The sequence below is a fragment of the Tursiops truncatus genome, chromosome 20 (assembly GCF_011762595.2).
Source record: "Tursiops truncatus isolate mTurTru1 chromosome 20, mTurTru1.mat.Y, whole genome shotgun sequence".
Classification (NCBI taxonomy): domain Eukaryota; kingdom Metazoa; phylum Chordata; class Mammalia; order Artiodactyla; family Delphinidae; genus Tursiops; species Tursiops truncatus.
Window position 1 is genome coordinate 54,443,947 of NC_047053.1, and position 13,043 is coordinate 54,456,989.

The window sequence follows — 13,043 nt, forward strand, 5'->3', positions numbered from 1 at the left end:
GATATTTATTGAGCCCTTGGCAAAACTTTGAGTAAGAAACCGGAAGAGATACTGATAGTTAAGACAAGAAGAGCAGAGAGCCATTCAGAGAGCTTACTCTCCATAAGGAGAACTAGGCGACATACGTAACTAACTAGAGTAAAAGGTAAAGAAGAGAGATTGCAAAGTGATATGAAAAAAGATATAGTCATACTGAGATAGGAATTCAAGGAAGGGGAAATTACATAAGTGGTTTTAGAAAGAGTTTGTGGAGAGGATGGCATTTACCAAGGCTCTTGAAGGATGGGAGAATTTGGACACAAAAAAGTAGGTTGAAGAAGCAGTCTATGAAGTTTGAACTATGTGAGAAACCCTACAGTCATGAACAGAGAACCCTAGTTAGGGCTAGAGTCAAGAATTTTTACAGAAGCATCATGGGGGCTAAGGCTGGAGGGATATGTGATAATCAGACCATGGAGGGTTTGGATGACAGGACAGAGATTGGAAATGTATCTGGTAGGCACGGGGGAATTAAAAATAGGTCCAGCAGAGTCTTTGCAGGTATTAGAGTGGCTGGTTCCATCTGGCCTTCAGGTCTTAGGTCAGTGCTACCTCCTCAGCAAGACCTACTTAGATTAAAGCAGCCACTTGTATTTCTCCTCGGTTACCTTCATTATGTATTAACATTGCTCTATTTTGATCTGTTAATAAAAATTACAATCTAATTGCCATGCTTCTGTGTTAATGTATTTATGGTCTGCCAGTACCTTCCAGAGTGTGACTTTGAGAACAGAGGTGCCTCATCGTCTTCGGTCATGGCTGTTACTCAAGACCTGGCACATAGTAGGTGCTCCACAAATAATTGCCCATGGGGGTGAATGAATGAACTTGAACACATTTAATAAATCCTCAGCTACGGATATCCTCGGCCTACAGATATATACGTTTTTCTTTTCTTTGCAGAATCTGGTAGAGGGAATAAAAATGTTTTTAATAATAAAACTCAGCTGCTGCCAGCCTGAATTAGTGGCATCCCGACTACTGTAAGGACCTCTCTATTTACAGCGACTCTTCTCCCAGATGTTGTTGATGCCTGCTTTTCCTTTCCAAGTACAACTCAAACTTCTCATGTGTTCCAAACCACATGGAAGTGGAACGTTAAATCTGGGGGTGGGCATGTCTGTGTAATTTCCTTCATTTCTATAAGGTTTTGGTGGCTTTTTCTCCCCCTAGGCCACAGATTAGCTTAACAATTGCAAATCAGCTTCAGAGGTTTTCCCTTAAAGAAAAAGGAAAAAAAGAAGAGATAGCATGTTTGAACAGGCTAGGCCTGGTGAAAGTCTCTTTGTTTTACATCTTAAACTGTTCTCTCAGCTTTTAGCTTTTCTCTTTTCTTTGAATAAGTAAAACTCACTCTCTCTCTCTCTCTCTCTCTCTCTCTGTCTCTCTCTCTCTCTCTCTCTATATATATACACACACACACAAACATGTATAGTTCTCGTATATGTAATATGAGATATATGTCTGATATACGATACATAATCTGATATGTATGTATGGTCCCTACATGTATACACTCATGTATATATATGCTTCTTCAAATTGTCACAGGACCAGAGGACATGGTGCGCCCTTCCTTTATAATCCCTACCAAGACTGTCCTGCACACGCACGCCTGTGTGTTTGAATACAAACTCCCAAAGGAGGGAGGAAAAGAAGTGTAGTATAAATAAGCAAACAACCAATTGACTTAGCAAATCCTTATTTAGCTGGCCTCTGATTTTATTTTTGAGAACCACTTTCCTTGTTTTGATTTGAAATGATGCCACCAAAACATATTACAGAAATATTGAGCTTTGCAAAACAGAACAAGTCAAATGAGCCTCCCCAAGTGTAAACAGAAATCTTGTTTGGATGAACTGTTTTTAAGAATCCAAATTAAACCAGTGGCGTCCTTTTAAAGTGCATGTGTGCCCCTCTTAAGTGCTAAAACTGTATTATGTTCCTGCAATTCTTTTTCATCCCAAATTTTCCAGTTAGGCTGTGGTTTTTTAAGTGTCCTGACTATAAATGTTTTCATACATTCAGCAAACATGATTCTAGAGTGATCAGTGATAACAGAAGGCATCTGGGTGTTTCAGCACCCCGGGAACTGACCTTGGTAACACACAGCTTGGTGGAAACCAGTTGGGTGCCACTGTGAGTAAAGATGGGCGAGTTCCTAGCATCTGTTGCCCAGTAATTAGATCAAGTCTGTGTTTTCCTACCCTGAGTACAATTTACTTAAGTGCCTGTATCATGCCTTCCTTCACACACGTGACTTTTCCCTGCTTTGCAAACCATTATTGGTGATAGCGACACATTTTGAGTTTAGGTTCCTGGGCTGAACATTACTTGTTGTTAACCTCTGAGAAGGTAAGCTGTGAGTAACAAGCTGTGAGTCCAGGCGTGAACATATTCCAGAGAAGCCCAGTTGTCTTTTCTGGATTGACCGAAAATGGAGATAGGGTGTTCTTTTTCCAGCATTTTATCAAATCAGCTTGTGTCTTGAGAGTCAAAGGAATAGAAAATTAGTCTCTTTTGCAAAAGTCCATTGGTCTGTCTCTGCTTGTCTACTTCACACTTGGAAAACAAATTTACTTGCCTACTACACACGAGATTGATCCTCAGAATGAAGTGTGAGTAGGAAACTATCCCTTTCCTTTCCTCCGTGGCCCCCACTCTTCCACCCCCGCCCATCCCCACATACACAGCAAACACAGAGGGCTTAGCCCAGTGCTTCTAAGCAGAGCTTGCTATTTGGAGACCTACCGAGGTGGCAAATGGAATTTGGATGACGTTTCTCTGAGATAAATTTAGTTCTGGCTAATCCTGCCCCCACCCCCACCCCCACAATCTGAAGCTGGTTTAATGTTGAGCAAGGTCAGAGCGCAAGAACATAATTTCTGGCTGCCTTGTACGTGACTACTAGTGAGTGTGTCTAGTTAGCTTGCCCCCATACTTGTCCTTTGTGGACCAAATGGTATGAAAAGAGACATGGGGCAAGACTAAAAGGTAAATAAATCTAGTTATTTTAACAGACGTCACCAGTTACACAGCCCCATGGGTGTCCTCACCTTCAGTTCAGTAATTATACAATTATTCATAAACATTTTGGACCTCCCCTTTTCAGAATTGCTCCTAGAGCCCAAAGCACATTCCTTAAATATTTAAATATTTGAGGGCATATTTGACTTTGGCTGCAGTCAATTATCTTTCCCAGCCACAGCTGGGGAATCCCATTTGGATCTCAGAATTGTAGCTGCAACTACAGAAAGGCATGGGACTAGTAGTTTTACGTGTATAATAAAATGTTTCTTAAAATCCAAGAGGATTGTGAATGTGGACGTGTGAATGTCTATGTTTTTTTCAACTGGCATCACTGACATAAATGCAGAGATTCTCTGCGTGATTAGTCTGGGACCTAAACATGCATTGGATGGGTACATGTCAGGTCAAGTCAGCTCTGTGAAGGTTCAGCTGTGTTTAGGGGTGGGGTCAGCACCTGTGGTGGGATAATGTCTTCCTGATACTCCTAAGTGCCTATGGGGATAATGATAGACACAGGGCAAGAGAAATAGGACACAAAGAAGAGAAAATGGAGAGAGAGAAGGCAGGGGCTTTGATAACATGGCAGTGGGAAGGGGTGGATAAACGGATCAGCAACAGGCCTTTGGGTCTTACTCAGTAGCACTGCTTCCAAGCCGTCCTCCCAGGATTAGGGGAATGGTTTGTGTGATGGTTAATTTTATGTGTCAGTATGACTGGGCCACAGGGTTCCAGATGTTTGGTAAAACATTATTCTGGGTGTTTCCGTGAGCGTGTTTTTGGATGAGTTTAACATTTAAAGCAGATTGCCCTCCCTATTGTGGGTGGGCCTCATCCAATCAGTTAAAAGCCTGAACAGAACAAAAAGAGTTGACCTTCCCCTGAATAAGAGGGAACTCCTCTTACCTGACTGCCCTTAAGCAGGGGCATCGTTTTTGTTTTTGTTTTTTTTCCTGCCTTAAGATTCAAACTGGAACATGAGCTCTTTCTGAGTTTCAAGCTTGCTGGACGTCAGACTGGTACTACCCCGTCAACTCTCCTGGGTCTCAAGCTTGCAGATTGCAGATCTTGGAACTTGTCAGCTTCCATAATCATGTGAGCCAATTCCTTATAACAAAACTCAGGTATAGATATAAATATAGATAGAGATATATTATAGCTATAGCTAGAGATATATTATAGATATAGATACAGATATAGATATCCTAATGGTTCTGATTCTCTGAAGAACTGACTAACACAGTTTGGCTACTTATAATGACCTTGTATTCTGGAGTTCTGCAGACCTTGCCCTTCATAAACCTCCATCACCATATTAACGAATCCTGACAGATGAGAAGCTCTGATCTCAGTCAGCAGTGGGTGCGGGGAGTGGGGAGACCGGCAGCAGCTTCTGGTGGCTGCGTGTCTGTGCCTGAGGCTCCCGGGATTAGCACGATCCGCAGGTGGCTGGGGACAGACATCTGATCCGGAAGAATCCTCTCCTTCCTCACTCTCACCCTCTGCACCTCTATTCTGTTGGGGATCGTTACAGATTTTTAAACTCTAACTGTGGAAACGAATGCAGCTGCTCTTTGCAGTTGTTTGTGAAACTGAGTTAAAGGGAGGTCGCTGTGGCGCTGCAGGTGCAGTCATTAGACACATCTATGCTGTGTAATTAACCTCATTTCCATGTGAATGTCCACGGTTGGGCGCTGCTTAGAGAACTCACGCCATGATCATTACACTTACAGTCAATCCAATTGGACAAAGGTTCCCACACTTAGAGAAGGATCAGGACAAACCAGAGGGTAGGCCTCTCTCAAGGTCTCCAGTTGAATGTCTCAAAATAAACAACTGTGCCCTAATCAATTGTAAGGCAGGCCAGAGGAACACGCCAAGGCGCTACTTATGTGTCTGGAGCCCAATCCCAGGGGCCGCTGAATAGAATCTCCTGTGTCCACACTTTCAGTACAGTTGGGGGAAGGAGGTCCGGTGGCTACCCTCCACCCTGTCTCTCATCAGAAACTCCGGTTGTCCAAAAAGATATAAAATGGCTTTATTTTGCTTTATTTTATCCCCTTTACGTCCTTAGAACAGTTAGGAAAAAAAGAAAAAAATCCATGCATGCTTCTCAAAGAAAGTTGGTGGAGCTGGCAAAGGTTTTCCACAATATTTTAGCAGAGCTGCAGCTAGAGGGCACCATCAGGGATATTTTCCCTGCATGTCCCAGATTTATTGACTTTTTTTTCTCCTAAAACTCTCTAATGCTGCAGATGGGACACCTTGCTCTAAATGCTTTTGTCCTAAGGTATGTGCTATGCATGTCCATCCTTTCTCAAGTTTGCAGTCAGTTCCTTGAAGGTAGACAACATGTCTTAGAATTCTGTTATGTCCCCAGAGATGGTTAGCACCATGCTGGCCACTTCAGGGGAGCCCAGTAACGCGTGAGGTGTAACCAACTAGATGGAAAGAACCACGGTTTGTCAAATAATGGCAAGAATCTACCCAGGCTTGTATGGAAGTCTCTACACAGAACACATCAGTGACTGCGCCTCAAAAAACGCAGATTAAGAATAAAGGAAGTTAGGAAAAAGCAAAAAGTTAGGTAATAAACTACAGTCCCTGAAAGAATGAAAGCACATGATATTTTTGTGCTAAACATTACAAACTGGCTGCTGAAAGTATAATCCATGGACCAGCTTCATCTGTCATCACCTGGAGTTTGTTAGAAATCCAGAACCTCAGGTCCCACCCCAAACCTACTGAGTGAAAACCAGCACTTCATGAAGGGCCCCAGGTGCTTCTTACACACATTCAAGTTTGAGAAGCACTGCCTTAGCTACTAGTCAGCTCAGCATTGGGTGTCTCACAAGACTGCGGAGCTGTCCTGGTTCCTCACGGCTCTTGTTGATTGTTCTTTTCCTTTCCTCATCTTCTGCCACCACTCTACAACTTTCTTTCTTATCTCTTTTTTATTTAAACCTGAGGCCATATTTCAAAGAAATCGATTTGGTGTCTCCCCCTCTTTTTCTCCATTACTTTCCTGTGTCTGTACCCTCTTTCTTAGGCTTCTGTACTGAATTCAGGGGTTCCTTCTTCTAGGAAGCATCTCCAAGTCTTTCAGGCTGGTTCAGTGCCACGTTTTTTTCTATTCCATTGATAGCACTTACTAGATACTATAAACACTTATTTAAATGTCTGCCTTCCTCATTAGACTTAGGAAACACAATGATTAGCATGGCACCTGGCATATCAACGATTGTAGGGTGGGTGAAGGAAGGAAGAAGGCCCTTTGATCCCAAGCCTGGGATGCTGCACGTTCCACAGACAAATTAGTGTTCTTGGATGTTTTGATTGGCTGTAATATTTTCTTTCCTTCTTTCATGGATTCAAATGTTGACTGCAGGAAAAGATGTATAAAGTATAGCCTCTGTCCTCAAGGAAATTAAAAACTCATAGAGTTAGGCTCCAAATTTATTATTTTTTTAGAGTTTTGGCAGGGTTTCTCAAAGCTAGCTCGCTATATATTGAAATTATTTGTGGAGCTTTTAAAAAACACTGATTTCTAGGACCCACTCCAGAACAATTAAAATGGAATCTCTATAGATGAGGCCCAAACAGGCATTTTTAAAATCTCTCTAGGTGATTCTAAAGCACTTTTGCGGGGGAATCACTCACCGAAAAGATTAGTAGGAGTTAAACTATTATAATTAAAATAAGCTTGGACAGTAGTTTCTGACCATGCATCTCAGAGTTTGAGGGGTTTCATGGCTTGTGTCTCAGAGCCTGTGTATCTCACAGGGTGGGTTCAGGAGGAGGCTGATTGGCTCTGGACCCCTCTCCCCTCTCCCCTCTCCCCCACTCTTAACTTGAACAGCATCAATTTTAAGGCTTGATGTATTCGATTTCTGTGAAAGATTTCTTTGAAGAAAGGATTTTGCTGCTGTTGGGAAATAAAACCCCTCAGAAGCAGTAATGTAGAGAATATCCAAAGATGATATACTATAGATTAATCTACCACTTCCATTTGTATTGTTTTCCTTTGTCACTCTTTTGATTCAGGATGTTGTGTTCTTAAAAGAACAACTGCCTATCCCATCACTCAGCTCTTGAGAGCTTATGGGAGGTTTAAATGACCCTTTCTCAGTCAGTGGTTTGAAGGAAAAGAATGCAAAGAACTGAGTTGATGTCAAACCAACAAAATGGTTCAGTGTAAAAACAGAGAATTAGGAATTAAATAATAATAACACAAGGTAGTTCATAAGCTATTCTATTTTTATTTATTTTTTTCTATCAACAGTTAAGCAACCGTTATATATAAAGTACAAAACTGACTTTAAATGTACAGTCTTATATATAATATTATATAACTTGTTATATAATGATGTTATATGATGTACATATATACTATATAACATGTATAATATATACTATGTGTGTACAATCTAAGCACGGTTGACTAGAAGTGAGGCTCTGTCCTACTGAGAGGAGGCATTTCCAAGAATCATACTTTCTCCACATTTCTTTCAGATACTTTTTTAAAGAATATTTTTGAGATATCTGAACCAAAAATGGCAGAAGCTTTTAAACTCTTGGTAGTCAGTAAAATGTGATTGTTGCGTGATTTTCTAGATAGTTAAAATAAATAACCAAATAAGAGAAACAACCAAGGAAGTATTGTTAAAAAAAAATTTAACTCAGACCAGCCATGTTTATCCATCTAATGTGATGACTGTCAGTTTTTGGCTGGGACTGAAAGTCTGTAAAAGCCGCTGTTGAATCTCTCCACTTGTTCTGTCTGTGGGGATACTTTTCTGTAGGACAAGCCAAGGCAAGGCTAGGGTGATTCCTGTACAAGAGTTTAGGACTGACTGTAATTTAGGAAAGTCCAAACTCCCAGCCAGGCGGTGCAGTCCATGCCCGTTAGGAATGGGAAGCATGGCATGTGATGGATGTTCTCTGATTCCCCCTCCCTAGGAACTTGTTAGCCTGCTCCTCCATGCTTTCACACCCCAGAAGGCAGCCCTTATAGTGAACTTAAACACCTGGAGCACCATTGTCCTCCGGAAAAGTATATTAAGTCAGAAACTCAAGTATCCTATTAAATTTGATAATTCTTGTAAGGTGACCATATCCCCAACAAGGCTCAAAGGTATTCTGCAGCAATACCTTTAACTTGGGACTTAAGCCATGGAGAGTGTGAGGTCCAATTACTGAAAGTACTAATTACCTTCATAAACTAGTTGGGGTTCGGGGAGGGAAACCTAAGGGTAGATATAATTTAGTTTCTTTCCATTGGCGCATGTAAGGCCCAACCTGGGAAAATAGAAGCTAGGCATCAAGTCTCAGTTGGTCCTAATGTTTCTTTCCTGATCCATAATTGCTAATTCACTTAAGTAAAAACAATATTTGGTCTCACAGGTGCCAACCCAAGTAAGCTATTGCTTTGCTTGGAGTGGCTGAAAAAGTACAATTACGTTACTGTCATGAGCATTTCTCCTTCTTGAAAGAATGCAGTTAACATTTGGAAAATGACTTGCTGCTGGATAATCTCCGTCTCTTAATGTAGGACAAGAATGTCAATAAGACATACATTTCTGAAAGCACAGAACTGTATCACATAGAGACCTGGTCTTGATATAAAAAGTCAGTATCAATCATAACTTTGGCCTGTTTTAACTGAAACATCCTGATAACCTCCTACTGCAGTAATTTGTGAGTGCATTGTGTCTGCTCGTCCACTGGGTCCAAAGAAACATCCACTCTTGCAGGAAACAAATTCCCTCAAACAACAGCTGCTCCTATTACTACTCTTATGGTAGAAAGTGTTATATTGCCTTTAGTACATGTCCCTAAAAGTCTGCATTTTATAAGTTGTATCACTTCATATGATAACTGGATCTGAAGTAAGATTGAGCAATAACGCTAGTATTAGTTCCTGGGTAATAAAGCCCTTTTGGAATTGGCATTCACGGAGAGGGAGCCCACATTTTAAAACAAGAATGTTTCAACAAGTTTGCTGGCTCTGTTTTTAGACTAATACATTTATGTCTGTATTAAAACTCTGCATCTCTCATTATGAAATAAATCGGGTATGAATTATGCATATGAAATTCTCTAAGAGCAATTAATTAGGAGAAAACAGACACTTTATTTGAGGAATGGCCACATGAACATATATATTTTTTCCTAACCATAACTTTGCTCTCTCATTGCTGGGTGATCTATCTATGTCCAAGTCTGTCTAATCTATGCCTATATTTGTATTAATAGGTAAATATACATACATTATATATATATACTATTTTAAAACAAGAAAAACTAAATTCAATGTCATGAGTAGGAGGAAAAATGAAGAATTTTTAATTTCTTGTAATTACTTCATTATGTTCAGGCAGAAAGTGAGAGCCAGCCTTCCACAGCAAATTCAACTTCTGAATCAAATCAGAATAATTTACTGTATTAAGAAACCCTGTTCGAAGTACATTTATTCCTTGGCAAATCTGACACAAATGTTCAAAGCACATGGGCCAATTTTTTAGCAAAGTAATATACTTATAGTATTATTTAAACAAGGCTTTCTGTAGATGAGGACAAGCAAACGAGAATAGGAAACTGCATCACTTTTATTCTGCGTTGCAGACCAGGCGTGTATCTCCTATTTGTGATCATGCATGTGTGTGATTCCTGGTTAACGTGTGAATATTCACATTTGACCAATGGACTGAGAGTAAGTCTAGATGAGAACTGAAAAATTTATGCATAATCCAACAATGTCTCATGAATGGATTCATCTAGATACTTACTGCTGTGAAGGTGGGGTGGGGAGCCTTGTGTTTATCTTCTCAGAAGCTCTAGGAAAGCCTTGGGCAAACATTTAAGGATTTTAAAAAGAAGCATGTTTCAATGATTTTTCAAACTTATTTTTGATGAAAGATTTTGAAGCTAATTCCAGCCATCATGTTACTTGTAAATATTTCAGTATTGTGTGCACATGTTTTTCAAGGCATTTAGTACCCTGGCAAATGCTTACGATAAAATTCTAATGGACTATTCTAGCAGAGTATGGATTCTAATACTTAGGAAACATCGACAACTGGACATTTGGAGAATCTGCTATTTCAGTGTTACCCCGAGGATCAGGTTCACTTTGGGGGGAAGACCAATTTTTGCAATGTGAGAAAGGAAACATACTTGCGTGGAATCTTAGGTGATGCTTCCTATGAAACAGACCTCTCCCAGTGAGAAACACGTAGATAATATTTTCATATTTGTGGACTTTTATTGCTAATTTTGACAACGTCTTCCTTATTCCTGAGAAGCATTATTAAGAATAGCCCAGTATTGTTCACATGAACTATCAAAGTAGCCAATTACCTTACATGTGAATTATCTCCATCAACATATTAATCATTCATTCGTTTAACATTTTTGAGCACTTTTGATGCAGAAAACTGTATTAGGATCTAAGGAGGCAAAATAAAACATTGTTCCTGATAAAAGCACTCATATTGTAGTGGTTACCAGAAGCATATAAGGAAATTATTATGACACTGTGGGCTTCATTCAGTTGTATTAATCGTTATAGAAACAAATGGTTAACACAAGACAGGATTTTGACTCGACCTGGAAAGGGGAGTCCAAGAAAATCTTCCCAGAGAGATGGCATAGCTGATTTCAAATATACAGTACAGCACCTTTTGTATCGTACAGAAGCGCTAAGTATTTGTTAAATTGATTTTCTTCTAGAATAATATAAAATGTATAAGTTACATGTTATAACCAAGTCCATATGCAAGATTTGCCTGGTTCAACATTTTAAAGATGTATTTTAAGATCAATAGCTTTGCAAATGGTTCAGTGGGGTTTTCTCAGCATAACATGATTTTAAATAAGGATATGGCCAAATTTTATTGTTAAAAGTGTATTGGTTTTGGAATAACAAGAGTGGCAGACTGAAGATAGAAATTTAAGATAGTGTTTTAAAAATGCAGTCAAAGGACATGTGATTATTTTGTCAATGAAGTGCTCTCTGTTGATTAATCCTAAACTCTAAACCTGGGACATTATACATTCTCATTTTGGTATCCTGGGTTCATCCTGATGTGCTTATTTTTCTGTGCACTGGGTTTGCAGCAGCTCTATTATACCTCCCCAAGAAAGAGCAACAGCTGAACCTCATCATAACCCTGTGTTTTGTGTGTCGATTCTTGCATTAGTGACATGACATTTATTTGCTTGGTGAGCTTTTACCTGCAAGGTTAACAAGGTCAGTGCATGTCAAAAGCAGTTATTTTCATTTGAGATTTATTTCCCTATGGATAGCCTTAAGATATTCAAGTTACTAATGAGGGCATTGAAGTTAGAGCTTAAGTATATTATTAGGAGAAACATAACTACCTGGAGAATAGCCGTGATACATATTTCAGCCACATCAATACCCTTTTAGGAAGGCAGGAAGCATAAGTGTATGAGTGTGTGTGTGTGTGTGTGTGTGTGTGTGTGTGTGTGTGTGTGTGTGTGAGAGAGAGAGAGAGAGACAGAGAGAGACAGAGAGAGAGAGGAGAGAGAAACTCTTGTGTATGTATTCGTGAACACAAAACCAAAGATCTATACTTTACTTTTTGATTTGTTGATCTTTCTCTAAGACAGAAAGTTCTGTGTTGGTTTTACCCTATTCTAGCACTAACTTTAATCTGTCTAAAAGTATAAGATGATTTTATTCTTATTTTATCTACCGGGTTTGATCTAAATAGATCTGTCTACATCACTAGACTACACGCTACTAGGAGGTGAAAGTGTCACTTTGGGATATTTACATACCTTATTTTATCCCTTCACACCCTCCTTCTCTGTCCTTCACAGCCTTGACTTGCGTATTGTAAACATTCAAACTTGAATCACTGTGAGTGGTGCTTCTCAAACTTTCTGTGCACGCAGAGTACCTGGAAATCTTGGTTCTGCGAAGATCTGGACTCCAGAGGTTTGGGACAGGGTCCATTCCTAACAAACAAGCAGGTCACGCTGATGCTGCTTAGCTGTGTTTTCAGGAGCAAAGGTCTACAGCGTACCCCACTCTGGGCTCCTTGATTAGCTCAGGTCCATTTCTACCATGAAAATGAAATCATTCATGAAAGGGCGTGTAATTGTTTGGGATAAGATTTGGATTTATTAAGTTTGGGTGTTAATATGACTTAAAAATAATTCTATCAGGATATTCACATATGAATATTAGTGTTGCTCCCTTCAGAACAATGACCAACTGTTTTTCCAGTGTGTAAACTCTGCTTTTAGAATTGTCCACAAAGACTCAAAGATGAGGATACACTCATTCATTCACTCACATTATGATTCAACGAATAGCTAAGAAGTCCCTAAAAAGTCCTAAGTGCTGTACTGATGAACATGGGAAAGCTGATGTCCTTAAGTGCTCAGAGAGGAGACAAGTAGCAAACAAATAATTATGTTTGAACATAATAAATAAAAATGTGTGTGCTGTGAGTGTATATGTTTTCTGAAACCAAATAAAAGCCACTTAAACTCGGTATCAAGTCTGGTAATACAGTTTCTGATTGAAAATAAACGTGGCTATCAAGTAATGAAATTTTTTCTTGAATATCTAATAACTGGGTCAGCATGCACTTAGAGTGTGTTAGGAATGGCTTATGGAATATGTATATAATGCCCCAAAATAACTTCTTTAAAGAAATCTAACCATGAGTAGCCGTGTAATTGTGGCAGGAGTAACTCCACTGTTTCGTATTTGAATGTATTTATCTCACAAGCTGTGGATTTGGATGCATGTGTGTCTGCACACACACACATAACGTCTTCTACCAAATTTAATAATATTTAATAGTTCATTCTATATATTACTGGTTTATACAAATAAAAGACTAAACTTCAGGAATTCTTAACCCACACCTCATATATAGCTTAAAGGTGGGCAGCCATATAATTTACTATCCAGCCTGAGATCCCTGAGAGTGGAAAGC